Source organism: Crotalus tigris, unplaced genomic scaffold (assembly GCF_016545835.1).
Source record: "Crotalus tigris isolate CLP2741 ecotype Arizona unplaced genomic scaffold, ASM1654583v1 scf7180000017720.317629, whole genome shotgun sequence".
NCBI classification, from domain to species: Eukaryota; Metazoa; Chordata; class Lepidosauria; order Squamata; family Viperidae; genus Crotalus; species Crotalus tigris.
In genome coordinates this window covers 57,487-71,673 of record NW_024096589.1, presented here as the reverse complement: position 1 = coordinate 71,673, position 14,187 = coordinate 57,487, and the positions used below count along the sequence as shown (strand labels likewise).

Below are 14,187 nucleotides of genomic sequence, written 5' to 3'. Positions count from 1 at the left end.
CTCTCCTGCAAGTAATCTGGTAATCAGCTCTTTTAGTCAAACAGTTCACCTGCTGGTTTTTTTTTTTTTTTTTGGTAATTTACAGCTGACAATCAACAGTAACAAGGAAGTACTTGAGTAGTGTGAGGATCGAGCCTTCTAGAGGCTCAAAATGGCACCCGCAGGTTGTTTGAATTGGTAACAAACCTAAGAAGGTGATTTCAGTTTTCAGCTGAAAATTAGTAGTTTAGCTTCGCATTCACAGCGAAGATCTTGGGAGGGGGTGGGGGAGGTGGATTGTAATGAGGAGGCAGCAATCTACGATCAGCTGTCTGCCTCTGAAAACTCACGGAGAAGGGAATTGATTAAGAGAGAAGAAATGGTGCAGCACTGAGCTCAGAGCTGAACCAATCCCCCCCCCCCCCAAGAAGGAAAAAAAAGGATAGAGAAACCACAAATGGCAATAACTACCTTTCTGAATCTAAATTAGGAGCCAAATTCTCATGTGTCTTCAGGGCTGAGACCAAACGAAAACTGGGGCATGGTCAGACCCTGCAGAGGCGTGGCAACTTTGATTGTTTGGTCTGATTGGGCTAGAAGACTAAATCAACCCATGCGTGGAGTCTACATTTGTCTACATGCTGGAGAAACATTGAACAGTTTCTTCTTCTCCTCCACAACCTTGTCTGCAAACAAAGGGTTAGACTCCTGGCTAGTGGAGGTGGAAGATTTGTCCTCCTGTGCCGAAGTGAGGTTGGCCGTGGTACAGGCCTTGATAAGTAGAGATCTGAAAAGAGATGGATCGAAAAGACCCGAAGTTGTCACCTGTTCAGGCACTGCCTCCTCATCCTTAGACATAGGCATGTCGGCTATCTCCAGGTCCACTGACCCTTCTTCTCCTAACTGGGAGGAAGTCTCAGAGACGCCAGAACCAGGGACTGTGGCGCGTCCCACTTGAGAAGGTGGTATGGATGGAGGCAATGGAGTTTGCAAAGGTGGTTGACTCCTAGGGGAGGACATAAACTGAGTAAATGCATTTTGCATAAATGCCTGAAATTGTGCCAACCACACATTCTGTTGGTCCCTAGAACTGACCCCAGCCTCAGTTGGGTCAGTGGCTTCAGGACCCTGTTGTGTAGGTGAAGATAATGAGCGATGGGGACCAACCTGTTCAGTTTCCCCCCGAGGAGACCATGCCTGGGGGCATCCTGGGAAGGCGCAAATGGAGGCTCAAATGGAGAAGTGTCCAATGCAACAGGGGGAACCACTTCAGCTTCACTGGACCTGAGCCTTTGGGCTTTGGAGAATTCCCTCTCCAGCGCCTGATGTCTCCTCGTGGCCTCTCACCTGGCTGCCTTTGGGTCTGTTTGGTGGATAAATATTTTGTCTTGGCGTTTTTTCTTTTCCCCCGCATCCAAATCAGTTGATCTGCAATTTGTTTGTGCGGGGGAAACACCAGAGCCCTGGTATGCCTGGGGCGAGGAACTATCTGCCATTGCAGTCTGAATAATCCGGGTAGGAGATATCCAGAAGTGGGGGGAACCCAAACACGCAGATCAAGTTGTCAGAGATGGAAAACTGATCCTCGCTCCGAACAACAGCAATGGCAAAGGACAGCCAGACAGTTCCCTAGAACTGCCTGTCTAGGCCTTGTGGCAAAGTACCACAGACTAATTGGAACAGGTGGTTCTGAAATAAAATTCTCCTTCGCTCCACTCATACATGATAAGTACCTGGACCTCAATGAGTAGTTACAGCAATATTACAGGCATCAAGGATAAGTACCTGGACCTCAATGAGTAGTTATAGCAATATTACAGGTATTAAGGATAAGTACCTGGACCTCAATGAGTAGTCAGAATAATAATGCTGGTGCAACGAGGCGTGATTCTGGTGTGATTCTCTTTAAAAACGAACCAAAATATCTTGAATTTCCACAAATGCTTCCCCCCGATGAAGGCCTGACACAGCAGGCCTGGACAATCAATCAAGCAGGCCCCAATAAGGCACAAAGGAACACGAGGCCTCTATAAAATGGCATCCGCCTAAATCTGTTCCAAAATGGCGGCTGCGCCCTGAACATGTGCTCAAAATGGCGGCCGCGTCTTGTAGTGCCTCAGAACAATAGTGAACAAGCCAGAAACAGAAAGAAATGGATCTACAAGTCCCCTTGTAGATAAGAGCTTTAAACTCACCAATCTAAATAGGCTCCCTTCCCCCCGCTCCAAAAAGGCACTTGCGGTTTGGTCGCGCAGCTCTGCTGTGATCCGAAGTTGCCTGTTTCCAATGGAGAAGCTCCTGCGTCGGCAATAGCAAGAAAGGGAAAATCTCCGGTCTGCAAGCTCCGAGGAACTCCAAAAAGCCGCAAACCAGCTGTCCTGCTGATCAGCGGTCCCGCTGATCAGGTAGATGGGAGCGAGAAGAATCCACCAGCGAGCAGCTTGTAGCCTGCCCTGTAGGAGCCTATTAGGCTCTTGAGGCCCAAAAGGCCTGAGTAAAATCCAGGAGGTTGTGATGCCTCTGATTACTGCCAATTTAGATCCAAAAATCAAGTCAGAATAAAACAAATAAATTTAGAACTCTTTTAAGTAATTTGAAATGCAATTAGGAATAAACCAAAATTAATTAACTAGTCTAACTGAGGAGCCAAAGTAATTGCGTCCTACTGAGTGAAACTAAGTCAAAAAAACTGGAAGACACTCCCAGAGGGAGGCGTGGCTAAAGTTCTGACTTAGTCTATTCTGAGCAGGAAGGCTGATATTACCCACCGGTGGATTCTACATTCATCATGCTGGAGAAACAGGAAATCCAAAAAGAAACCAGCATTGTTAAACAAATTAGTCTCTGATAAACTAAAATACAAAAAGGACAAGTATATAAAAATGGTAAGAAGGATACATAACTAAGGCAAAATACCAGCATAAAGCCCAAATCTGCAACAATGAAGTCAGAAAGCTAAGGCTCAGAATGAGCTAAGACTTGCAACAAATGTCAAATGTAATAAAAATGTTTCTTTCAACATATAAAAAAACAAGAAAAAAGTCACAGAAACAATCCCAACTAATGGGAAAATATGGCAAGGAAGTGACAGGCAACATAGAGAAAGCAGAGCTACTTTATTCTTTCTTTGCATCTTGTCTTCACCAAAAAGAAAAAACAGTCCAACCTACCAAAACAGAACTGTAAAAGACAGACTAGGAATTCAAATTAAAATAGGCAAGAAAATGGTAAGAGAACATCTGTCCACTCTAGACGAGTTCAAATCACCAGGACCTGGCAGATTACATCTAAGAGTTCCGAAGGAGATAGCAGATTTGAACTTGGAACCATTGAACAATATCTTTCAAAGATCCTGGAGCACTGAGGAACTACAAGAGGACTGGGAAAAAGCTGATGTGGTTCTCATCTTCAAAACAGGGGAAAAAAGTAGATCCAGGAAACTACAGACCAATCAACCTGACATCAATACCTGGGAAGATCCTGGAAAAGCTAATCAAGCAACAGATCTGCAAACACCTAGAAGCAAGCGAAGTTATAACCAGAAACCAACACAGATTTGTCAAAAACAGATCATGCCAAACAAACCTTTTCTCATTTTTTGACAAAGTGACTAAATTAGCAGACCCCAGCGAAATGCTGTAGACACAGCAGCCAAAAAAAGCTAATACAATCCTTGCTTGTATAAAGTGAGGCATAGAATCAAAACCACATGAAGTATTAGTACTGGTTTATAAATCTTTAGTAAGAACACACCTCACACCTGGAATACTGTGTCCAGTTTTGGTTACTTCATTACAAAAAAGATCTTGAGACTTTGGGAAAGGTGCAAAGAAGAGCAACTAAAATGATTACAGGACTGCAAACTAAAACATATGAAGAACGGTTGCAGGAATTGGGTAGGACTAATCTAGAGAAAAGAAGGACTACGGGTAACATGATAGCAGTATTCCATTATTTCAGGGGCTGTCACAAAAAAGAGGGGAACAACTTATTTTCAAAAGCACCAGAAGGCAAGACAAGAAACAATGGATGGAAACTAATCAAGGAGAGAAGCAACCTGGAATTAAGGAGAAACTTCCTAACAGTGAGAACAATTAACCAGTGTGACTGCTTGCCTTCAGAAGTTGTAAGAGCTTCATCACTGGAGGTTTTTAAGAAAAGACTGGACAGCCACCTGTCTAAAATGGTAGACAGAGGGTTGGACTAGAAGACCTCCCAGGTCCATTCCAGCTCTATTCTGATTAATAGTATACTTGGATTTCAGTAAGGCATTTGACAAAGTAGACCACAACCTACTTTTTGGTAAGCTAGAACAGGGGTCCCCAACCCCCAGTCTGCGGACCGGTACTGGGCCGCGGCCTCTTAGGAACTGGGCCGCACAGCTGGAAGTGCACTGAAAGCACATCTTCCACTTCCAGGAATGTGGCAAGCCTGTAGGGGTCTGGGCAGGGACACAAGCTGTCTACTCAGTGCAAGGTCCTCTGACAGCTGCACTTGCAACTGGTTTGCAACATCTGAGCTCTGCGTCCTTCCTCCTCTCTGTCCTCCTGCTTCTTCTGCTATCTCTTCTTCTGACTCCTCTTCCTGGTCCTGCTCTCTCTTCCTCCTGCTACTTCTTCTTCTTCCTCATTTTCCTCCTCTCCCCCTCCTGGTACTCCAGCTGGGCTCGTGCTGCCTTCATGCAACTCTTCAAGTTTGTAAGACAAATGCGCACAAGACCAGCGTGCAACTAGGAGCTCCCCCAAAACCTGTTTGGAGGTGGACCCCCCCCCCAGGCATGTGTGTGACAGAGTGTCTTTTTCAGGGTGCAAATAGGGGCAGGGAGAAGCTACCTTTCACCTTAAGCACTGCAGCTCCAAAGAATTCTCTCTCTAGTCTGCACCTTTTCTTAGACCGCTGGGCTTCATTGCACTTCAACTGGAGTTTTTTGCTTTTATTTTGATGCTCCAGGTGCCTCATGTTTTGGCAACATCCTGCCTGCTTTTCGAGTTTTAATTTGGTCTATTTGTGTTTATGTTCCTCCTTTCTTCGTGTAGCTCTCTATGTTCACAAGACAAGTGCGCTCCTACTTGGCTTGCAATGGGGGAGAGGAAGGGGAGAAGCTACATTTCCCCTTAAGCACAGTGTGTCTCCAAGGGAATCCCTCTCTCATTTGCACCTTTTCCAAGACTGCTGGGTGTCAACTCTACAACAAAATTAGCTGAAGCCATTTTCCCTTCGTTTTCGGTTGCCACAGACTTGGGAGGAGGGAGATGAGTTTTATCTTAACCATAACAATACATTGTTCTGTGGGAACCATTGCTAGCTGCATTTTGGTGGGTTGTATCTTTCGTTAGAAAGCACACACAAGTAATTAATTGGGAAATGTGATTTATGACATGCTACAGGAGTGGGAAGTTTCACTTGTAACTTTGTAACCTTGAGGGGATGTTTCAGTTTTGGGTTCACTTTTGACCGTGCCGATATTATGTAGCCAAATAAAAGGAAGCTTTTTACCCTCTGAGTTCTTTTTACTGGTCTCATCTATCAGAACCATGAAATTGGGTGCTTGCGCAGTGCTGAGTTGGTTTGGTTGCGCTCTCTCTCTCTCTCCCCCCCTCTCTCTCTCGTGGTTTTCTCAGCATTTACTCAGCATGCTGGGTCTTTGGTTTGTTTTGCTGGAAGGCTGAGTTTAGGATTGTCTCTTTTCTTTTCCTCTTTCTTAGAAACAGAAAGTCACTGGTCTAATCTAATATAATAACAGAACTAAAGTACATTATTTACTTCTTTGTTTGTTTATTTAGAAAATTTACAACAAATGTAATGCACTTGAATCATCCTGAAACCTTTTCCCCCACCCCGGTACATGGAAAAATTGTCTTCCATGAAATCGGCCCCTGGTGCCAAAAAGGTTGGGGACTTCTGAGGTAGAAGATAAACAGCATCACCACCAGATGGATTTGTAACTGGCTGACAAACTGCATTCAACAAGTAGTTTTTAATGGAACTACATCTACATGGTGGCAAGTAAGCAGTGGCTACTCCAAGATTCTGTCTTAAGCCCAGTACTCTTTAATATTTTCATAAATGATTTAGATGAGGGAATAGAAGGGGAACTCATCAAATTTGCAGATGACACCTATTGCTGATGCCCATGATGAAAGAGGTCGCCTTTACTGTACAAAGTTATATCAAACTGGAACATGGAATGTTAGAGGCATGTCCTTTGGAAAACTCAAAATTGTAAAAAGAGAAATGTTTGGAGTGAACATAGACATCCTTGGCATCAGTGAGTTTCACTGGACAGGCACTGGTCAATTCAAATCAGATGACTTTATGATTTATTTTTTGTGAAACAGTATCATCATACAAAAAGGAGTTATTTTCTTGTAATCACGGGTTAAATGTGTTGAGAATCACAGAGCATATAGCGATCGCATAATATCTATCCAAATTTGAGGCAAGCCACTCAATATCACCATACTACAAATCTATGCTTCAACTGTAGATTCAAAAGACAATGAAACTGAACTGTTTTACCATCAGCTTCAATTTGCTCTCAAGCATATACAAAAAAAAAAAAGGATCTTTTGTATACAGTATTACAGCCGATTTCAATGCAAAAGTAAGCCAAGGAAAAGTTGCAAGAATAGTATACTAGTTTGCGCAATGTGAACGGAATGAAGCTGGCAATTGCCTAGTGTAATTTTGCCAGGTAAATCATCTCAGCATAATAAACATGTTCTTTATTCAATACAAGTGATGTTTATACACATGGGTAGCACCAAATGAACAACATAAAAATCAGATAGACTTCATTTTATGCTAACAATGCTGGAAAGATTCAGTTGCATCTGTTAAGTCAATATACTTCCTGGCACTGATTGTAGCCCAGACCATCAGCTATTAGTGGCTAAACTGAAGCTCGAACTATGCTAAGTGAAAGAAGGTACTATCCCCCCCTCCCCAAATTCAATGTGAACAACATCTCATTTATGTATGCCATAGAAGTTAAGAATAAGTTTGAACCATTGAATCTATAATTATTATTAACCCTTATTTGGGTAATATAATTGTGCCAAATAATCAAAGAAATAGAAAAGCAAACTATAACACATATTTTGTTGATCTTGCCTGCAAATAGCATGTATTAAAAATTTCAAACAAACTGGAAAAATGGTGAAATGGACAGTCTTTTTATTAGCTTATTGGCTAGTGATCATGTTTGATAATGCAAACTGGATTGTGTTTTCTAATTGGATATATTATAGTTTTTTCCCCTTCCATTCAATCATGTACAATTCTCAGAGACTGCTTGGCAAGTTCCTGCAGTTTTCTTTGTAAGGTTTTTCAGAAGTGGTTTGCTTTTGTCTCCTTCCTAGGGCTGAGAGCAAATGACTGGCCAAAGATCACCCAGCTGATTTGTGCTGTAAGGAGGGATGTCAAAATGTCCCTGTTTTTGGCCTGATGCCTTAATCACTACACCAAACTGGCTCTCATAGAATAGTAAGTATATCAGCAATATTAAGAATTTTTCATTATTCATAATTTGTCCCTACCTTTCTGGAATTAAAATCTCTGTACTTTGTTGTCGTTTTATACGGGGTGGAGCTGGTCGTGCACTACTGGGTCGTGGTTTTCTGTTAAGTAGGGGAGAAATTGTTTTTAATAGTAAACAATTACTATTACTGTTATTGCTATACTATTACAAATTAATTTTAACACTTTCAAACATCTTCAGCATATATCTTTAAGTTCATATATAAATGCATCTTTGAGAATTAAGCTAGCATGAATTAATGTATCTGCATTATATATCTTTCAATTGTAATGTCTCCAAATTCTAATTCACATATTTTAATTATAATCCTAAATTCTAAAAATAAATTCTAGCTATACAAGTGTTTTCACTTGTTGCTCTTGATCTAAACAGGCTACGCACACTTTATAGACCTGGTTTATGGACAACAAAGCTCCGGCAGTTACAGCGGAGGTGGAACAGCCAAGACCTAGTGGCATCCAATCTGTGGATCCCTGGGTTCCTGAGATTGCAATGTCAAATGGCCAAATTTCAGTATGGTTGTTCTTAAAAACGGGCGGGAGGAAATAGAAGCCATCACAAACTGAAACTATTTTATAGTCTTATAATGCCATTTTTATATCCATACTCTCACAACTCAGGCTATAATGTTCTACTTTATTTAGCAACAAAATGGCTGAACTTAAATGACAATATGATTTCTTTTAAATGAAGAAGGGTGCAAATACTTAACTCCTTCAAAATCTTCTTGAAAACCCCCAAGAATCTCAAAATAATACAAAAAATATTGGCAAGATACTGCCAAAGGCTGATCCAGTTGAACATACAGAAAATCTTTCTCCATTGTTTTAAACAGAAAATTTACATTTCTGTCTCTGTGAATATAGATACTGCTATTTTGGGAAACTATTTTTTTTTCAATTAACAGAACCTCCAGAGTTTAAAATACCATGATTCCTCAAAAATAAGATCCACCCAGAAAATAAGCCCTAGCATGATTTTTTAATGTGCACCTAATATAAGCTCTACACCCAAAATAAGCCCTAGTTAAGAGCCCGTCTACTCTGTCCCACCGTCTGGTTGCTCATTGCTGCAACAGGACTGGTGCCACTGCCACAAGGTGAGGTGAGGCAAGGCAGGTGGCAGGGGGTGGAGCTGCCCCATGCGCCCTGCACCTGCGCACTTCAGGGACCCCACAGCTAGACCATTCCCAATCAGCGACCTCCCCCCACCTGTTCAGTGACCCAGCTGCCTGCTTATCTCTTCCCTTTCACTCCCCTCCCAAGCCGGATTGCCATACTACGAAGGATGGGCAGGGGAGGCTCAGTCCCCTTACCTGGTTCCCCTCCGCCATTTCGAACCAGTGGGAGTGATGACAAAAGGCCACTGCCACCCCTGCGCAACAGCCGTGTCTGCCACTGGAGGGCTTTCTTTGGTCCCCGCCGCCCCCTTCGCACTGCCCGCCCTGCAGATCACTTTGCTCAGTGGCCACCTCCGCCTCCTCCACCTGCTACTTGGGATCTGTGGCACTGCCTCACACTGCCTGCTCCCCATTCGTCACCTATATTGTATGGTTTCAATGGCGGCAGCTCTGGAGGCCAGTGTTAGGCTGTCTGCATAGTCCGTGGGCTGGCAGTTTCAACCCCCTGGCCCCCTTCACAGCTCTGACCATACAGCCACGGGAGAATTATACCAGGGCTGGAGGCAGGGTGCTGCCATGACTCTAGCCACCAACTCTCCCGTGGCTATATGTGCATAGCCGGGGATTGCGATAACCCGAAGGAGCAAGTGGAAGGCCAAGAGGCTGCAGGTTGGGAAGAGACAGCAGAGTGGAAGGGGCGTTGTCTTACCTGAACGCCTTTTCTCAGTACGGAGATGGAGAATCCACCAATGGGTTTTCTCTGTCTGCCTGCTCTTGAGACCAAGTAGCCAAACTTGACACGCCCACTCTTGCTAGGAGATCCAGTCTTAACGAGGGCGAAGTGGCTGAAGGTGGACGAGGTGTTGGCTCTCAAACCCTTAACTGACCTAAAGGGTGGGAGTGGATTCTCCATCTCCGTACTGAGAAAAGGCGTTCAGGTAAGACAACGCCCCTTCTCCAGTACAGGAGATGGAGAATCCACCAATGGGACATACCAAACCCTCACTGTCCCGATGGGTGGGAAACAGATAAGGCTGGAATAGTGCCCCCGGAGACCACTTGCTGAAGGACCCTCCGACCAAAGGAGGCGTCTGCTGAAGCGAAGCGGTCGATTCTGTAATGGCGTACAAACGGGGAGGCCGAAGACCATGTTGCAGCCCTGCAAATCTCCTAGATGGACACCTGAGTGGTCCATGCCGCAGAGGTCTCAGCACTGCGAGTGGAATGGGCAGTAAGATGACTTGGAGCCGGCAGGGAAGAGGACTGGTACGCCTCTGTGATACAGGCCCTGATCCACCTGCCAATAGTGCCAGCGGAAACTTTCTGTCCCAGAGAAGCCGGACGGAAAGAAACAAATAGGGCCTCAGACCTACGAAAAGGCTCCGTGAGCTTCATGTAATGCCGCAGTGCCTTGTGGACGTCCAGCATGTGTCACTGCCACTCCAAGTCATGGGAAGAATTGGGACAAAAATTTGGTAAGATGACTTCCTGTGCCCTGTGGAAGAGCGAGTTTACCTTGGCTACAAAGCTGGGGTCCAGACGAAGGACCACCCGACCGCTGTGAAAGATACAAAGGTCATTCCTGACTGATAAGGCAGCCAGCTCAGAGATACGTCTGGCTGACATGATGGCGATTAAGAACGCCACCTTAAGAGACAGGTTCCGCAACGGAATAGTCACTATGGGCTCAAAGGGTAGTTTGTTAGAGCGCGAAGGACGCAAGGCAAGTCCCAAGAGGGGTACCTGTGTACCACGGGAGGCCTGGTGTTGCACACACCCTTGATAAAGGCATGAATCCTAGGATGGTGAGCTAAGGGAACGGAATCCACACAAGTGAGTAATGTTGACAGGGCCCCCCACCTCTCTGCGAATAGTCGCAGGGGCGAGGCCTCTGTCCAGACTGTCCAAAAGATAATTTACAATCTGAAGAATTGGTCAATTTGGAAATATCCAGTTGTCGCCTTCAACACCAATGGCAAAAATTTTTCCAAGTAGAATCATAAATGCGATTGGTCGCTGGATGGTAATGAATCATGGTAATGGCGCGAGGGGAAAATAATTCTTGTGTCATTATGCTGCGCTCAAGCGTCAGACGGTCAACTGTAACCATTGAGGGTCCGGGTGTTGGAGGATCCCCTGGCGTAATGACACGCGATGAGGAGGAATCTTCCACGGAGGAGACTGGGAAAGATTCACCAAGTCGGCAAACCATGGGCTCTGTGGCCAGTATGGGGCCACGAGGATCACTTCCGCCTGCTCCTGGAGTAGCTTGCGGATAGTCGCTGGTATGAGTGGGAGGGGAGGGAAGGCGTAAAGAAGACCTTGTGGCCACGGAGTCCGCAAGGTGTCCGTCCCCTCCACCCCTGGAAGGAAATAGCGGGAGTAGTACCTGGGGAGTTGGGCATTGGCTGATGACGCAAACAGGTTGAGGATTGTATGGCCGAACATGTGGGAGATCTCGGAGAACAGATCCGGATGCAACCCCCACTCCGAGGGATCCACCGTAGAGCGACTCAAAAAGTCTGCTTGCTGGTTCTCGACCCCTGAGATGTGTTCAGCCCTGAGAGGCCAGGTGGGACTCTGCCCAGGAACCCAGGAGCCATGCCTCAGACATGAGGGACCTGGGCCTGGTGCCCTCCTGATGATTGACGTGTGCCTTGGACGCCATGTTGTCCATAAGGATTAGAACGTGACGACCCCTGATCCAGTGCCTGAATTGGCGAAGAGCTAGGTGGATGGCCCTGAGCTCCAGCCAATTGATGTTGTGTCTCAAGTCTGCGCGGGACCAATGGCCCTGCGCAAACTGAGACTGTAGATGGGCTCCCCAATCGAACAGACTGGCGTCTGTTTTGATTGTGATGCGGTCCGGTTCCTTGAAGGGTGATCCTTTGGTCACTGCCTGTGAGAACACCAGTGTAGCGCCTTGCGAATGTGAACCAAGACCCTGACCTGACAGTTGGATGTGCTGGCATTCACCCGCTGGAATGGTAGGGGGAACCATTGGAGGTCCCGCAAGTGGAGTCTGGCCCAGGGAACTATGGCTATTCAGGAGACCATCTTTCCCAACAGTTGGGAGAGTAAGACCAATGGAACTGTATGTTCCCTGTACACCTGGCGAGCCAGGTCCCTGATGCTGACCACTCGCTCCTGAGAGAGATAGACCATGCAATTTGTGGTGTCTATGACGGCTCCCAGGTGCAGAAGCCTGGATGAAGGAACTGTCTGGCTTTTTTGAAAATTGACTGAGAAGCCATGTTGTTGAAGAACCTGAATGGTGTGAGCTGCCTGGAAGGATGACGCTTGAATCAGGATGTCGTCCAGATAACACTGGATGCGTATTGGTATTTTCCTCAACTGGGCGGCTAGCACAGCCAGAATCTTGGTGAACACCCTGGGTGCTGAAGAAAGGCCAAAAGGAAGGACCTTGTACTGGAAATGCCTGCGCCTGTAACAGAACGTTAGGAATTATCGGTGAGCTGGATGAATAGGAATGTGGAGGTACGCTTCCGTGAGGTCTATTGACGCCAGGAAGTCTCCAGGATGGACTGGAGTGATTGCATCTTGAACTTTTTGTAAGTGATGTAATAGTTTAGATGTTTGAGGTCCAGAATCGCTCTCCACTCCCCTGAGGCCTTGGGAACCACAAATAGGATGGAATAGAACCCCCCTCCCCTATGGTCCAGCAGTACCGATTCTATGGCCTGAATCTCTAGAAGATGTTGGATGGCCTCCTGCATGAATCCCTGTTTGAGTGGATCCCTGGAAATGGAACAGACAATGAATCGGTCTGGGGGCTTGGCTAGAAACGCCAGGGACAGACCAAACTGGATGGTTTGTAAGACCCAGTTGTCCGTGGAAGTGAGTTCCCACTGGCGGAAGAAGTGGGCTAGCCTTCCCCCGATGGGAAGAACAGTGTAGGAGTCACTTGGACTTCCTGTAGGGGCGTCCTCCCCTTGAAATGGCCGCTTAGACTGGCTCTATTGCCTGGACCGAAAGCCTGGTCTATCATAAGGACGGTCATATGGTCTCTCCTGTTTGGGAGTGTATGAGCGGGAGGACTGAGTAACTGTTGGGCCTGCTGCCGGCCGAAAGGACTGCCTACAAAAGTATGGAACGGGACGCTTATCGGACTTTTTGGTCAAGTGAGCCATGACCTTCCGCTTGTCCTTGTTTTCTACAAGGTACGGAGCCAGGGCCTCCCCAAATACATTAGTGCCCAGATAAGGAGCAGTCACCAGACGTCATTTGGCCTTGGCGTCAGCCTGCCAGTGTTTCAACCATAGCATCCTTCTGGCTGTGATGTTGGATGCTATGGACCTAGAGGCAAAGCTGGCCGACTGAAGAGTAGCATCTGTAGCGTACTCAGTGGCCGCCACCATTTTGCTTAGGTCCTGGTGGGTCCAAATGTCCTCAGCAGAGACTCTGGCCTGAAGCTGATGCAGCCATAAAAGGGTAGTGCGGACAAAAAAGGATGCACAAGTGGCCGTTTTAATTGCCCATGCTGCTGATTGATGGGTCTTCCGGAAAGTCTGCTCCCATTTTTTGTCATCTGCTTTAAGCGCCTCCGACAAGTCTCCAGCGACTGCAGTCTGGGATACCAGAGGGGTCCAGGCTTCGTCAACCTTGGGAACCTCCAGTGCATCAGTGAGGTCTGTGGAGGTGCTAAATATCTTTTTCTCAGTCCCGCTTATGAAAGGGAAGAAGGGGAGACCCATTGTTTCTTGATCCCTTTAAGAAAAATAGAGGGACACGGGACATGGTGTTGGGTTGCCACTGTTTCGAAAAATATCGGATTCGGGCTTGAATCTGATGTAGTTTGCGGCTGAGGGAACTGATCGGACTCTATGTTTGCCGTTGATGTGGCCTTGTGAAGCAGTGAAAGGAACAAGGCTGGATTGAACAATCCTCCCGAAGGGGAGGGCTCGGGGGAAAGTTCCTCCTCCTCTGACATATTAAAGTCCGGCTGTTCCTCACCGTGCGGGGAAGAATAGCCACTCATGGAGGAGTGTGCGGGAGACGCGGGCTCCTGAGCTACAGGAAGCTCCATAGGAGGAACATAAAATGGCATGGCTGATGTGGAAGCTCCCTGACCAGGTGGATGGAAGGACCGTTCTGCTAGGGCTCGGTCCACCACCTTAGATAGTAAGGCCTCAAGGCGACCGTTGGAGAAAATGTCTCCGATGTCTGGTCCCCTGAGGCCTGCAGCCGTAGGCATGAAGGTGGCCTCCGGAGCTGAACCTGGAGCTGTTGTTGTGTGTTGGGTAAATGCGGAAGGAGAGCTGAGCGTGACAGGCGTCTCTGTGAGGGACCACACGCCTTGAGCTGAAGTTGAAGGACCTAAGGAAGGTCAAATTCAGAAATCGCCATTTGATCCGTCTCTAATCCGGCCTGACTCTGCGCTCTGGAGAACTCCTTCTCCAGAGCCTAGTGCCTACGGCTGGCTTGCTTTTCCGCCAACTTGGAAGACTTCTTGAGAGTGGTCTTAGCCTTAGATTTGGACTTGACTGCCGCCTCCTGGGTAGATGAGTTGTGGCAGCCGTAACTGGAG

At 46.5% G+C, this 14,187-nt stretch overlaps 1 protein-coding gene across 1 annotated transcript in view; it reads right to left on the bottom strand.

Moving 5' to 3' along the window:
• The window catches only part of LOC120306134 (protein O-mannosyl-transferase 2-like), a 198,621-nt gene that overhangs the window by 146,350 nt on the left and 38,084 nt on the right, over window positions 1-14,187 (bottom strand). The window contains exon 7 of the mRNA XM_039338813.1: window positions 7,518-7,598. The gene's annotated coding sequence lies outside the window, so the exon portion shown is untranslated. The remainder of the gene's footprint in view (window positions 1-7,517; window positions 7,599-14,187) is intronic.